Below are 12,601 nucleotides of genomic sequence, written 5' to 3' on the forward strand. Positions count from 1 at the left end.
TTGACTTTAGTTCATGGCATCATCAGACTTAGTATGGTTTTGTAGCACTGTCATATTCTACAGTGCTATGTTCTGAAGAGCAGCTTGCAAAATTATTCTGTACCTACAAGAACCCCGGTATCCAATTGTCACCAAATCTATCTATTAAGGTCACACTATTTACTTTACCCCACAGCCTGCAACTTCATCATACTATTTCTTATCTAATGACCGGACAGTTCTCCTTTTGTTTGTTCATTTCATCGACTAGCTTCATAATACTTAAATTAAAATCTATATCTGATCTCTCAATACATTTTTGGATGTTCAGTTGTGCTAGTTATTTGGATTACTGGATAACTTTTTCCATTTGATCTTCAATCAATTTTATGGCGGTGCCATATAAAAATGAGAGATGTACCTTTGCAGACTTCTTCCTCATTAAACTATTGTGGTCCAATTTTTGATAAATAGCTCGTTCACTTGTTTGATCATGGTACAAGTTAGGTGGCCTTGCAAGGAAAGGCTATAACACAAAAATCTGCAGCCAGCAGGCCTCAAGGAGTTCTTCACAGAAAGGGACAGGAGCTATGACACTGGGTTGGAACATCCGAGCAGTCCCTCCGAACAGTGGAGTGGATGAGCTGAGTAGACATCCCCTGGATAAGCATGAATATGTTCCTAGTGATGAAGTGCTCTCTGACATTCTTGATTTTCAAGAACTCTAGATTCTGTTGGATCAATGTTTCCCAAACTCAGTTGCAAGACGATTTTTGGTGGTTTGTGAAAGACCAAGCATAAATAAAGATGCATTTAAATTCTGTATTTATCTTGTCACATTTGGTGCACTTCAATGACTCGGGTCAAATGTCTGCCTGTGTCTGCTAACAAATTGCTGCTTATGTTTGTATTTTACAGTGGGTATTGGTGTTTACAAACTTTTCTCAAGTTGTAGTCTGAGAAAGAAAAGTAAAGTGCATTATGTAATAGTCTTGCTGTGGTATAGAGTGTGAATGGAATAACTGGGATGCCATTTTTTTGTAACAGAAAATGGGAACATGTAAATGAACTGTATACACCTTCTGCAGTTTGTGAAGCAATCATGAAGTAAATTTTTTGTAATTCTGAAGTGTGATGGAAACAAAGATTTTTAATGGAGCAGAACAGATCAATGCACATATTTGCTGATGCGCAAATGATAAATCTTCACTGAAACCGAATTTCCCACATTGTCATTTGTGTTTAATATGGCTTTAGCAGTAAAACTGTGTACATTTTGGTGGGTATTTCAATGGAAAATGTGCTGTCTGTAATGACAGTCCGCTACACATAATGCTCTAGGTGCACAAAAAAAATAGCCTGCCTCATGTCCATTAAATATAGGTGGGTGGCAAACATTTGTTATTCTAAACATTTGGTTGTGGTTCTAAAAGATTTGGTAAGCCATGTGTTGGATACTTGTTCCTACCAATGTCTCACCATTTAAATATCCTTATCGACCAGACTGGATCTGTAAAATATTTCCCCTGGAACTTCTCTCCATCACACCCAGGAGGGGCCTTGTCACTTAACTTGTGGTTCTGCTTATCTAGGATGTGACATCAGTCTGTTTGTGGAACTGCATTTTGTTGGTTTCTGTGTTTCCTTGCCTTACCATAGTTGATCCTCATGATGTCTGAACAAAATACAGATCAAGTGGCACTCCCTATTGTTACAGGTTCAGATTCTATTTTCTGTCAGATCCCCCCCCAACATCTGTATGTGGTGTTTAGGGTCTGAGTCACAATCTTTTAGTGTTTGATTCCTGCACCTCCTTTTCTAAAGGAAAGCAGTTGTGTTCAGCAGTAACAGTCTCCTACACTTCAGAGCAGATTCTGATTTGTAAAAAGCTTAAATCGAAGTTCTCAGTTTTACATGCTAACCAGTAAGAGGTCGAGACCTTGCAAGTGATTTTTATATTTTTGCTGCTACTTGGGAGTGTAATCTACTTTTTATTCACCTACAAAGTTTTACTTATTGTATAAATCATAAGTGGTAACATGAGAAATATCTAGAGGGATATTGGTTCAAAAAACGTTTGTTTAATAAAATGATTGCTATGAATTGTTCTCCAGAGTTGGATCTTGCATTGATTCTCATGCTTGAATCATTCCTGTCATTGAGCAGAGAGTACCACAGTAACCTCTCAATAGCAGTTCTGTATTAACATAATCCTACGGCTAAAAACAGACTGTTGCATCAATTTGAGAAGAACCAAACACCAGCCAGTCAGATATAATCAGCATCATGTTTACACCCTGAGACACCCATCTGCCAGATTTCTCACACATATTGTGTACAGTCCTCTGAACTCTGCACCCTTCCTTACAGGTGACGTTTTCTCTTAATTTCAAACTTAGATATTCATTGAAGATTTTCTCACTGTTCTCCCAGACTACCGTTTACGTACAGAAAATGTCTGACAAGTTTAAAAAAGAAAAAAAAAGCAAGAAAATATTAAACTTTGTAAACCCACACAAAGATTCTTTGTCTGTACCCTAACCTTTAAGGTAATCAATGCAACATATGTGGCACCTTCTCAAATAAGACCTTAAAAGATAGAGAAGGAAGACTGTTCATTTGGCTACAAAAGGTTAGATATAACAAAGGTCCACCTTTTGAAGATAACTCTGATGGCATATCAATAAATGTTAAAAACAAAAATCTAAAGTGTGTATATTCAGAGGATAGATTCCAGGAAGCTTTAAAGTCCAAACCACATAACTCAGAAGAACCCCCAAAAATGTTCAGAGGAAGTCAGGACTCCAGAGTCCCTTTTTCGAGGATATTTACATTAGCAAATCCAGACCTAAACCAGCTTCTGACTCACTGATGTTAAAGTAAAAAACTTCTCAGAGTTTTGCCAAAGACTTGTTGACAAGAGTGTTGTTACCTGGCCCATCAATAACAATACTGTTGATGATGTTGTCGGGTTTGCCATCAGTGACAAGAAAACAAGAAAAACACTATAGTAAGGTCCACGACTACAAATACAACTACCACCTCTTGGTTGGCAGAAATGTCTTCTACACCCTTGGCTGATGTAACATGACGATATGGGTGATGGTAGTACAACTGTCTGTCTGTTTTTATCAATGTTGACGATCCCACAGACCGTGATCTCGCCAATGATGACACTGTTGTCTGCAAAGAAAAAACAATCCTCGCCAAAAGCACAAAAGAAACCTAAATGTCTGCTGATATCTGAGAATGGCACCATAAACCTTTGTGCAAATACTTGGCTTCCGGATCACACATCTGGTTGTCTATCAGAACAGACCTCCTTTAGCAAGGTGTTGCCAAACCCTCTACACCAACTGTTTGATTCAGAAGACAAAGACCTATTTGAGGCAGCTTCCGGCCCCACTCCTCTCAATTTAAAATATAATCCGGATGATGACTGTTATGACGATGATCTAATAGAGACAAATAGCCACTTTCCTTATTTTTGGATTCTCCCCCATGTGTCCGACTGGATCCAGAAACGTTTTCTCAGCAGTGCCCCTCTGCATGTTGGTAGAGGGCGTCGAGCGACTCGGCAGCGACGTTGTCCCCGGACATTACAGCAGAGTCCATCTATTCCTTCCTCCGTCACGCTGATGTCAGTTTTATCTTTTCCTTGCAGCAACGCGGATCCGGTGTACCAGTACCTCGGGCCCTTTTGGCCTTCATCCTGATTTTTTTCAGGTGTTTGTTCTTGAAATAATTGTGTATGCCTTCTGGGTTTAAACCCTGTGGGTCCTGTACCCGACAAATGTCAGTCACGGACCCCCATTCGGTGTGCTTGTGGTGTCTGGGTTCTCATCACAACGCTGACGACTGCGATGCCTGCCATTGTCTGAAGCCCACATCCTTGAGAGAGCGTCGTATGACGCTTCTGGCAGTGCGGGCGAACAAGTCATCTTCCTGGTGGCGTCTTAGTCCATCTTCTTCCTCGTGGTCCTGGGAGAAGTCCATCTTCTTCCTCGTGGTCCTGGGAGAATTCCAGAAGTCGTTCGCGTAGGGTTCAGTCAATGTTCGGTGGTCCATCAGCTTCTCCAAGTAAGTCATCCCGGATTCTGTCACGCCCTTCGGCATCACTGCCCTTGCACTCTCCTCCATTTGAGTCTGTGCTCTAGTCCACCCCTTCCCTTCTGCCGTATTGTAGGAAGTTGTCTCTGTATATACTATTTCAAAGTAAGGAATAGCGTGCACAGAGTCCAAGGGTTCCCCTTAGAGGTAAGATAGTGGCAAAATTAGATAATTCTAATGCTCTATTTTGTGGTAGTGTGGTCGAGCAGTAGGCTTATCAGAGGGTAATGTTAAGCATTTGTTGTACACACACAGGCAATAAATGAGTAACACCTACTCAAAGACTTACTCCAGGCCAGTAGGTTTTTATATAGAAAAATATATTTTCTCAGTTTATTTCAGGAACCACAGGTTCAAGATTTGCAGTAAATCACTGTACCCTGCCCTATCTGACATTTAGATGCCTTGATAGAGAGGCCTGCTGTTTGCAGGGCCTGCAAAACCTTCTACAGGTGGACCAGGTGATCCTGCCAGCTGGAGCTAAAGACAGCAATATCATCAAGATAAGCTGCACTAAAGGACTCCAAGCCAGCAAGGACTTGATTCACCAACCTTTGGAAGGTGGCAGGGGCATTCTTTAAGCCAAAGGGCATCACAGTAAACTGGTAGTGCCCATCAGGTGTAGAGAATGCTGTTTTCTCTTTTGCTCCAGGTGCCTTTCTTATTTGCCAGTACCCTGCTGTCACATCAAAGGTACTCAGGTATTTGGCAGCACCCAATTTGTCAATCAGCTCATCTGCCCTTTGAATGGGGTGAGCATCTGTCTTGGTGACAGAATTAAGCCCTCTGTAGTCCACACAGAACCTTATCTCTCTCTTGCCATCTTTTGTGTGAGGTTTGGGGACCAAGACCACTGGGCTAGCCCAGGGACTTTGAGAGTGCTCAATCACTCCCAACTCCAGCATCTTGTGGACTTCCACTTTGATGCTTTCCTTAACTTGGTCAGACTGTCTGAATATTTTTTTTTTGACAGGCATGCTGTCTCCTGTGTCCACATCATGGGTACACAGGTGTGTCTGACCAGGGGTTAGGGAAAAGAGCTTAGCAAACTGTTGTAAGATTTTCCTACAGTCAGCCTGCTGTAGGCCAGAGAGGGTGTCTGAATAGATCACTCCATCTACTGTGCCATGTTTAGGGTCAGTGGAGAGGAGTTCAGGGAGAGGTTCACTCTCTGGTCCTCATCTGCAACCATTAACATGTTTACATCTGCCCTGTCATGGAACAGTGTGAGGCCGTTAACATGGATCACCCTCTTGGGGGCCCTGCTAGTGCCTAGTAACCTGACCCTTTTTCTCTAGCACTGGGTAAGGGCCACTCCATTTATCCTGCAGTGCCCTGGGAGCCACAGGCTCCAGAACCCAGACTTTCTGCCCTGGCCGAAACACAACCATAGCAGCCCTTTTGGTCATACCACATCTTCTGGAGTTGTTGGCTGGCCTCAAGGTTTTTGCTTGCCTTTTCCATGTACTCTGCCATTCTGAAACGTAGGCCTAGTGCATAGTCCACTATATCTTGTTTAGGGTCATGGAGAGGTCTCTCACAGCCTTCTTTCACAAGAGCTAGTGGTCCCCTAACAGGATGGCCAAACAGAAGTTCAAAGGGGGAAAACCCTACTCCCTTCTGAGGCACCTCTCTGTAGGCGAAAAGCAGGCATGGCAAGAGGACATCCCATCTCCTTTTGAGTTTTTCAGGGAGCCCCATGATCATGCCCTTCAATGTCTTGTTAAATCTCTCAACAAGACCATTGGTTTGTGTATGGTATGGTGTGGTGAATCTAAGTCACCCACACTCATTCCACATGTGTTTTAGGTAAACTGACATGAAGTTGGTACCTCTGTCAGAAACCACCTCCTTAGGAAATCCCACTCTGGTAAAAATACCAATGAGTACTTTGGCTACTGCAGGGGCAGTAGTGGACCTAAGGGGAATTGCTTCAGGGTACCTAGTAGCATGATCCACTACTACTAGGATATACTGATTCCCTGATGCTGCAGGAGGCTCAAGTAGACCCACTGTATCCACTCCCACTCTTTCAAAGGGGACCACCACCACTGGAAGTGGAATGAGGGGGCCTTTGGATGGCCACCTGCCTTACCACTGGCTTGACAGTTGGCACAGGAGGCACAAAACTGCTTTCCCTTTGGGACATATTGGGCCAATAGTTGCCTAACCTCTCCCATGTCTTGGTTTGTCCCAAATGCCAAGGAAGGGGAATGTCATTGGCTAAGGTCAGAATGAACTCTCTAAACTCCTGAGGCACTTCCACTCTCCTAGTGGCACCAGGTTTGGGATCTCTTGCCTCAGTGTAAAGGAGTCCATCTTCCCAATAGACCATGTATGTTCCACTGACGTCCTTGTTTTTGGTCAGCAGCTTGCTGCCTTAGGCCTTCAAGAGAGGGACAAGTTTCTTGCCCCTTGCACAGCTGTTCCCTTGAGGGTCCCCCTGGGCCCAAGAGCTCAACCTGATAAGGTTCTAACTCCATAGCCTCAGTTCCCTCAGGGAATAGAACTTCCTCCTGAGAAGAGAGGTTCTGTTCCTTGTTCCGTGCTGAAGCTGGATCCCCAGTCGCCTTTCCTTTTCTCTTGGAGGGTTGGGCCATTATTCCAGACTCCAACACCTCTTTTTCACCCTGAGCTCTGCACTGTGCCCTAGTCTTGACACACACCAGTTGTGGGATACCCAGCATGGGTTTTGAGTTCTACCGGAGTCCATGCTGAGGACTCCAGGTCATTTCCAAGCAGACATTCAACTGGTATTGCAGAAGAGACTACCACCTGTTTCAGGCCAGTGACCCCTCCCCATTCTAAAGTTACCATAGCCATGGGATGTACTTTAGTCTGATTGTCAGCATTGGTGACTGGATAAGTTTGTCCAGTCAGGTATTGTCCTGGGGAAACCAGTTTGTCTGTCACCATAGTGACAATGGCACCTGTATCCCTCAGGGCCTCTACTCTAGTCCCATTAATAAAGAGCTACTGCCTGTATTTTTGCATGTTAGGCGGCCAGGCAGCTAGTGTGGCTTAGTCCACACCACCCTCGGAGACTAATGTAGCTTCAGGGTGGACCCTGATTTGCTTTGGGCACACTGTTGATCCCACCTGGAGACTGGCTATTGCAGTGCTAACTGGAGTAGAAGTTGAAGTGGAACTTTTCTTGGGACAGGCCTTGTCTCCAGTTTGGTGTCCATGCTGACTACAGCTGCGACACCAGGCCTTTTTGGGATCAAAGTTTCGACCCTTGTACCCAAATGAGGATTGTGAAGAGGCTTTAGACCCACCCTCCTGTGCAGGATTTTGGGGCCCTATAGAAGACTCTTTACTTTTTCCCTTGGATGTCTCATCACTCTTCTCCTGGGGAGGCTTTGTGACCCCTTTCTTTTGGTCACCCCCTGTGGAAGTCTTGGCCACCCTAGTCTTGCCCCAATGGTCTGCCTTCTTTCCCAATTCTTGGGGAGAAATTGAACTTGGGTCTACCAGATGCTGATGCAGTTTATCATTGAAATAATTACTTAAAAGGTGTTCTTTCATAAACAAATTATACAGCTCTTCATAATCATTTACACCACTGCCATTAATCCAACCATCTAGTGTTTTGACTGAGAAGTCAACAAAATCAACCCAGGTCTGGCTCGAGGATTTTTGAGCCCCCCTGAACCTAATCTTGTACTCCTCAGTTGAGAATCCAAAGCCCTCATTCAGGGTAGCCTTCATGAGTTCATAGGATTCTGCATCTTTTCCAGAGACTGTGAGGAGTCTATCCTTACACTTTCCAGTGAACATTTCCCAAAGGAGAACACCCCAGTGAGATCTGTTTACTTTTCTGGTTGCACAAGCCCTCTCAAAATCTGTGAACCATTTGGTGATGCCATCACCATCTTTATATTTTGGACTCCCGTGTGGGAGAACCAGCATCTCTGACTATCACTTGTGGAGTCAGGGTTTGAGGGACCTTGGCCTCCCTAACTAAGACAGGAGGGAGGGAATTATCCTCCAGGTCACTAGTTTCCCCCTCTGTAAGGTTGTCTTTAGAGGGGTGGTCTCTAGCAAACTGCCAAAAGCTCCTGGAGCTGTACTTTGGTAGGGTTTGATCTAGTCTTTATATTTTTGTTTTACAGAGAGTCCTTAACTCTGACATCCCTAGATGCAGGTAAGGGGTGAGGTTGAGTTCCACCACCATCTCTTCTGTGCTAGACATTATTTTTCTAAAAGTTGGGATACTTTTTAAGAATCTAAAACTATCTCTAGAACTTAATCCAAACTTTTACAAAACTTTTAAACTCTAAAAGAAATGCTAATAGGGATTTACACAAGGCCCTAGCAGGACTTTTAAAAATTTAGAAAAATAGCTAAAATTTCAAAAATCTGTTTCTGACAATTTTTGGGAATTTAGTCGTGTGATCAGGTATTGGTTGAGTAGTCCAGCAAATGCAAAGTCTTATACCCCACCGCTGATCCACCAATGTAGGAATTTGGCTCTGTGTATCTATTTCAAGGTAAGATATAGTGTGCACAGAGTCCACAGGTTCCCCTTAGAGATAAGATAGTGGCACAATTGGATGATTCTAATGCTCTATTTTGTGGTAGTGTGGTCGAGCAGTAGGCTTATCAGAGGGTAGTGTTAAGCATTTGTTGTACACACACAGGCAATAAATGAGGAACACACACCCAGACAATTCCAGGCCAATAGGTTTTTATATTGAAAAATATATTTTCTTAGTTTATTTTAAGAACCATAGGTTCAAGATTTACATTTAATACTTTAATTGTTAGGTAATTCACTTAGATACTTTAGGAACTTTGAATGAAATCAATAGCATGTACAGTCTTTGTAAAAATGGCAATAAGCTATTTTCAAAGTGGACACTGTGCAAAAATCAACAGTTCCTGGGGGAGGTAAGTAAAGGTTAGATTAGGAGGTAAGTAAAACACTTACAAGTCTGTCCTGGGGCATAGGCAGCCCACCGTTGGGGGTTCAAGGCAACCCCAAAGTTACCACACCAGCAGCTCAGGGCCGGTCAGGTGCAGAGGTCAAAGAGGTGCCCAAAACACATAGGCGCCTATGGAGAACAGGGGTGCTCCGTTTCCAGTCTGCCAGCAGGTAAGTACCTGCGTCCTCCGGGGGCAGACCAGGGGGGTTTTGTAGAGCACTTGGGGGGACACAAGTAGGCACACAAAACACATCCTTAGCGGCACAGGGGCGGCCGGGTGCAGTGTGCAAAGCAGGCGTCGGGTTTTGTATAGGTCTCAATGGAGGGACCCGGGGGTCACTCTAGCGGTGCAGGCAGGCACAGGGGGGGCTTCTCGGGACAGCCACCACCTGGGCTAGGCAGAGGGTCGCCTGGGGGTCACTCCTGCATCGAAGTTCGGTTCCATTAGGTTCTGGGGTCTGTGGGTGCAGTGTTGGTTCCAGGTGTCGGGTCCCTTGTTACAGGCAGTCGCGGTCAGGGGGAGCCTGTGGATTCTCTCTGCAGGCGTCGCTGGGGGGGGGGGGGAGGTCAGGGGAGTAGTTTCTGGTTACTCACGGGCTCGCAGTCGCCGGGGAGTCCTCCCTGAGGTGTTAGTTTTCTGCAGGTCGAGCAGGGGACGTCGGGTGCAGAGTGTAGAGTCTCACGCTTCCGGCTGGAAACGTGAAGTCTTTGGAAGTTGCTTCTTTGTTGCAAGGAAGTAGCTGGTTTTGAACAGGGCAGCTGTTCACAGGAGTTTCTTTGTCCTGTAGTCCAGGGCAGTCCTCTGAGGCTTCAGATGTCACTGGTCCCTGTCGGATGCGTCACTGGAGCAGGTTTTTGAAGTTGGAGACAGGCCGGTAGGGCTGGGGCCAAATCAGTTGTCGTCTTCCTCCTCTGCAGGTTTGTAGGTCAGCAGTCCTTCTTGTTTCTTCAGGTTGCAGGAATCTGATTTCCTGGGATCTGAGGAGCCCCTAAATACTGAATTTAGGTGGGTGTTTAGGTCTGGGAGGGCAGCAGCCAATGGCTACTGTCCTTGAGGGTGGCTACACCCTCTTTGTGCCTCCTCCCTTTGGGGAGGTGGGCACATCCCTAATCCTACTGGGGGGGATCTTCCAAACTCAAGATGGAGGATTTTTCAAGGCATGGGTCACCTCAGCTCAGGACACCTTAGGGGCTGTCCCGACTGGTGGTGACTCCTCCCCTCCTTTCTCATCTCCTCCAGCCTTGCCGCCAAAAGTAGGGGCAGTGGCCGGAGGGGCGGGCATCTCCACTAGCTGGGATGCCCTGGGGCGCTGTAACAAAAGGGGTGAACCTTTGAGGCTCACCGCCAGGTGTTACAGTTCTTGCAGGGGGAGGTGAGAAGCACCTCCACCCAGTACAGGCTTTGTTCCTGGCCACAGAGTGACAAAGGCACTCTCCCCATGTGGCCAGCATCATGTCTGGTGTGTGACAGCCTGGCAGAAACTGGTCAGCCTACACTAGAAGTCGGGTAGGTATTCAGGGGGCATCTCTAAGATGCCCTCTGGGTGTATTTTACAATAAATTGCACACTGGCATCAGTGTGCATGTATTGTGCTGAGAGGTTTGATATCAAATTTCCCAGTTTTCAGTGTAGCCATTATGGAGCTGTGGAGTTGTTTGACAAACTCCCAGACCTTATACTCTTATGGCTACCCTGCACTTACAATGTCTAAGGTTTTGCTTAGACACTGTAGGGGCATAGTGCTCATGCACATACGCCCTCACCCTTGGTATAGTGCACCCTGCCTTAGGGCTGTAAGGCCTGCTAGAGGGGTGACTTACCTGTGCCACAAGCAGTGTGAGGTTGGCATGGCACTCTGAGGGGAGTGCCATGTCGACTTAGTCATTTTCTCCCCACCAGCACATACAAGCTGTGAGGCAGTGTGCATGTGCTGAGTGAGGGGTCCCCAGGGTGGCATAAGACATGCTTCAGCCTTTAGAGACCTTCCCTGGCATCAGGGCCCTTTGTACCAGGGGCACCAGTTACAAGGGACTTACCTGAGTGCCAGGGTTGTGCCAATCGTGGAGACAAAGGTACAGTTTAGGGAAAGAACACTGGTGCTGGGGCCTGGTTAGCAGGGTCCCAGCACACTTTCAAATCATAACTTAGCGTCAGAAAAGGCAAAAAGGTAGGGGGGTAACCATGCCAAGGAGGCATTTCCTTACAGTCTGTAACTTGTGTTTGTCACCTGAACCAGTGAAGCAGATTGCGACACCTGTAAATCCTTCCGCTCAAAGAAAACCCTTCGGGACCATCAAGCACGTCGCCTTAAAATATTGCAGAGGTACATGGGCGACACATCAGACATCTTTGGTCATTAACATGCTGAAGAGAGAGGCCACTCTCAGCAGTCTGCTGTGGAAAATGTGGCGTTTTCTTTTGAGAGCAGTTTCAGCTCCAATCTCTAGGTCGATTTGGAGATGGTGGACGTTACACCGGCTCAACAACCTGTGAGTATGGTACCGCCTCTGATCATCGAATGGATCCTCCTAAAAGACACTTGGCCCCTCTGGATCCACACACACAAGCCCTCAGTCCACCACTGCCTTCTGGCCATGGTCAGCATGGAGCAACCGGTTTGGGTGCCTCGCCCTGTGGCTCGGCACCAAAGCATCAATTAAAGCTGAAATCTTTTGACGCCGATCACTTTAGTTCCGGAATGCCGTCAGCACCTACCCAACCCTCGGTGCAGAGCAAACTGTTGCCAATGATCTCTACCTTGACGCTGAGTGGAGCTTCGGTGCTTCAACCCTTCCCCATCCTCCACCACCAGCTTTGTCCTTGTCACTACAGTATATAAAAGACCCATTTAAGATTTCACCTCAAGGATCTACACACTCATATACTGCTGGATATGGTTGGGCGCACAACGCTTTTGGAACACCACCAGAGAGCGAGCCCTGGGATACCTATGACACTGACCCTCCAGCAGACACAGATCCGTATTTATATCCTATCCGCCCCATCCCTCCTGATGACTCAATATCTTATCAAGAGGTTATGTTTAGAGCTGCTGAGTTCCACAATGTGGAATTACACAAAGACCCGTTGGGAGAGGGCTTCCTCTTTGACACTCTCTCTACTTGTAGGGCCACACACTATCTCCCTATGGTAAAGGGCATGCTCTGACACACAGCGGCCATATTTAAAGTTCCTCTTTGGACTAGGGTCACAACACACAGAGTAAACAAAAAGATAAGCCCTCCACTTCTGATCCCACTTTTATCAGGAGCTAGTCACCATCAGACTCCCTCATCACTACCACTGCTAACAAATGTGCCAACTTGCAAGTAAGGGGAGATACCCCGCCTCCTGACATGGAAAGAAAGCATATTGATTCTGCAGGGAAAAGTTGTGGTACAAGTCGCCAATCATTGGTGCATCGCCAGCTCACATGGCTTTCTAGCACATTACGATTGTGGCCACTGCGATGAAATGGAGAATCTACTTCAGTATCTCTTGAATGAACATAAAAGACGTGGGCAAGAACTTGTGGCAGAGGGCAAGCTCTCAATACATAAATCTTGCGCATTAGACACTGCTG

The 12,601-nt window shown here is 46.0% G+C and overlaps 1 protein-coding gene across 12 annotated transcripts in view; it reads left to right on the forward strand.

Annotated features, from left to right (window-relative positions):
* The window catches only part of ZMYM4 (zinc finger MYM-type containing 4), a 1,242,519-nt gene that overhangs the window by 897,656 nt on the left and 332,262 nt on the right, over nucleotides 1-12,601 (forward strand). The window lies entirely within an intron of this gene.

The sequence above is a fragment of the Pleurodeles waltl genome, chromosome 3_1 (assembly GCF_031143425.1).
Source record: "Pleurodeles waltl isolate 20211129_DDA chromosome 3_1, aPleWal1.hap1.20221129, whole genome shotgun sequence".
Classification (NCBI taxonomy): Eukaryota; Metazoa; Chordata; class Amphibia; order Caudata; family Salamandridae; genus Pleurodeles; species Pleurodeles waltl.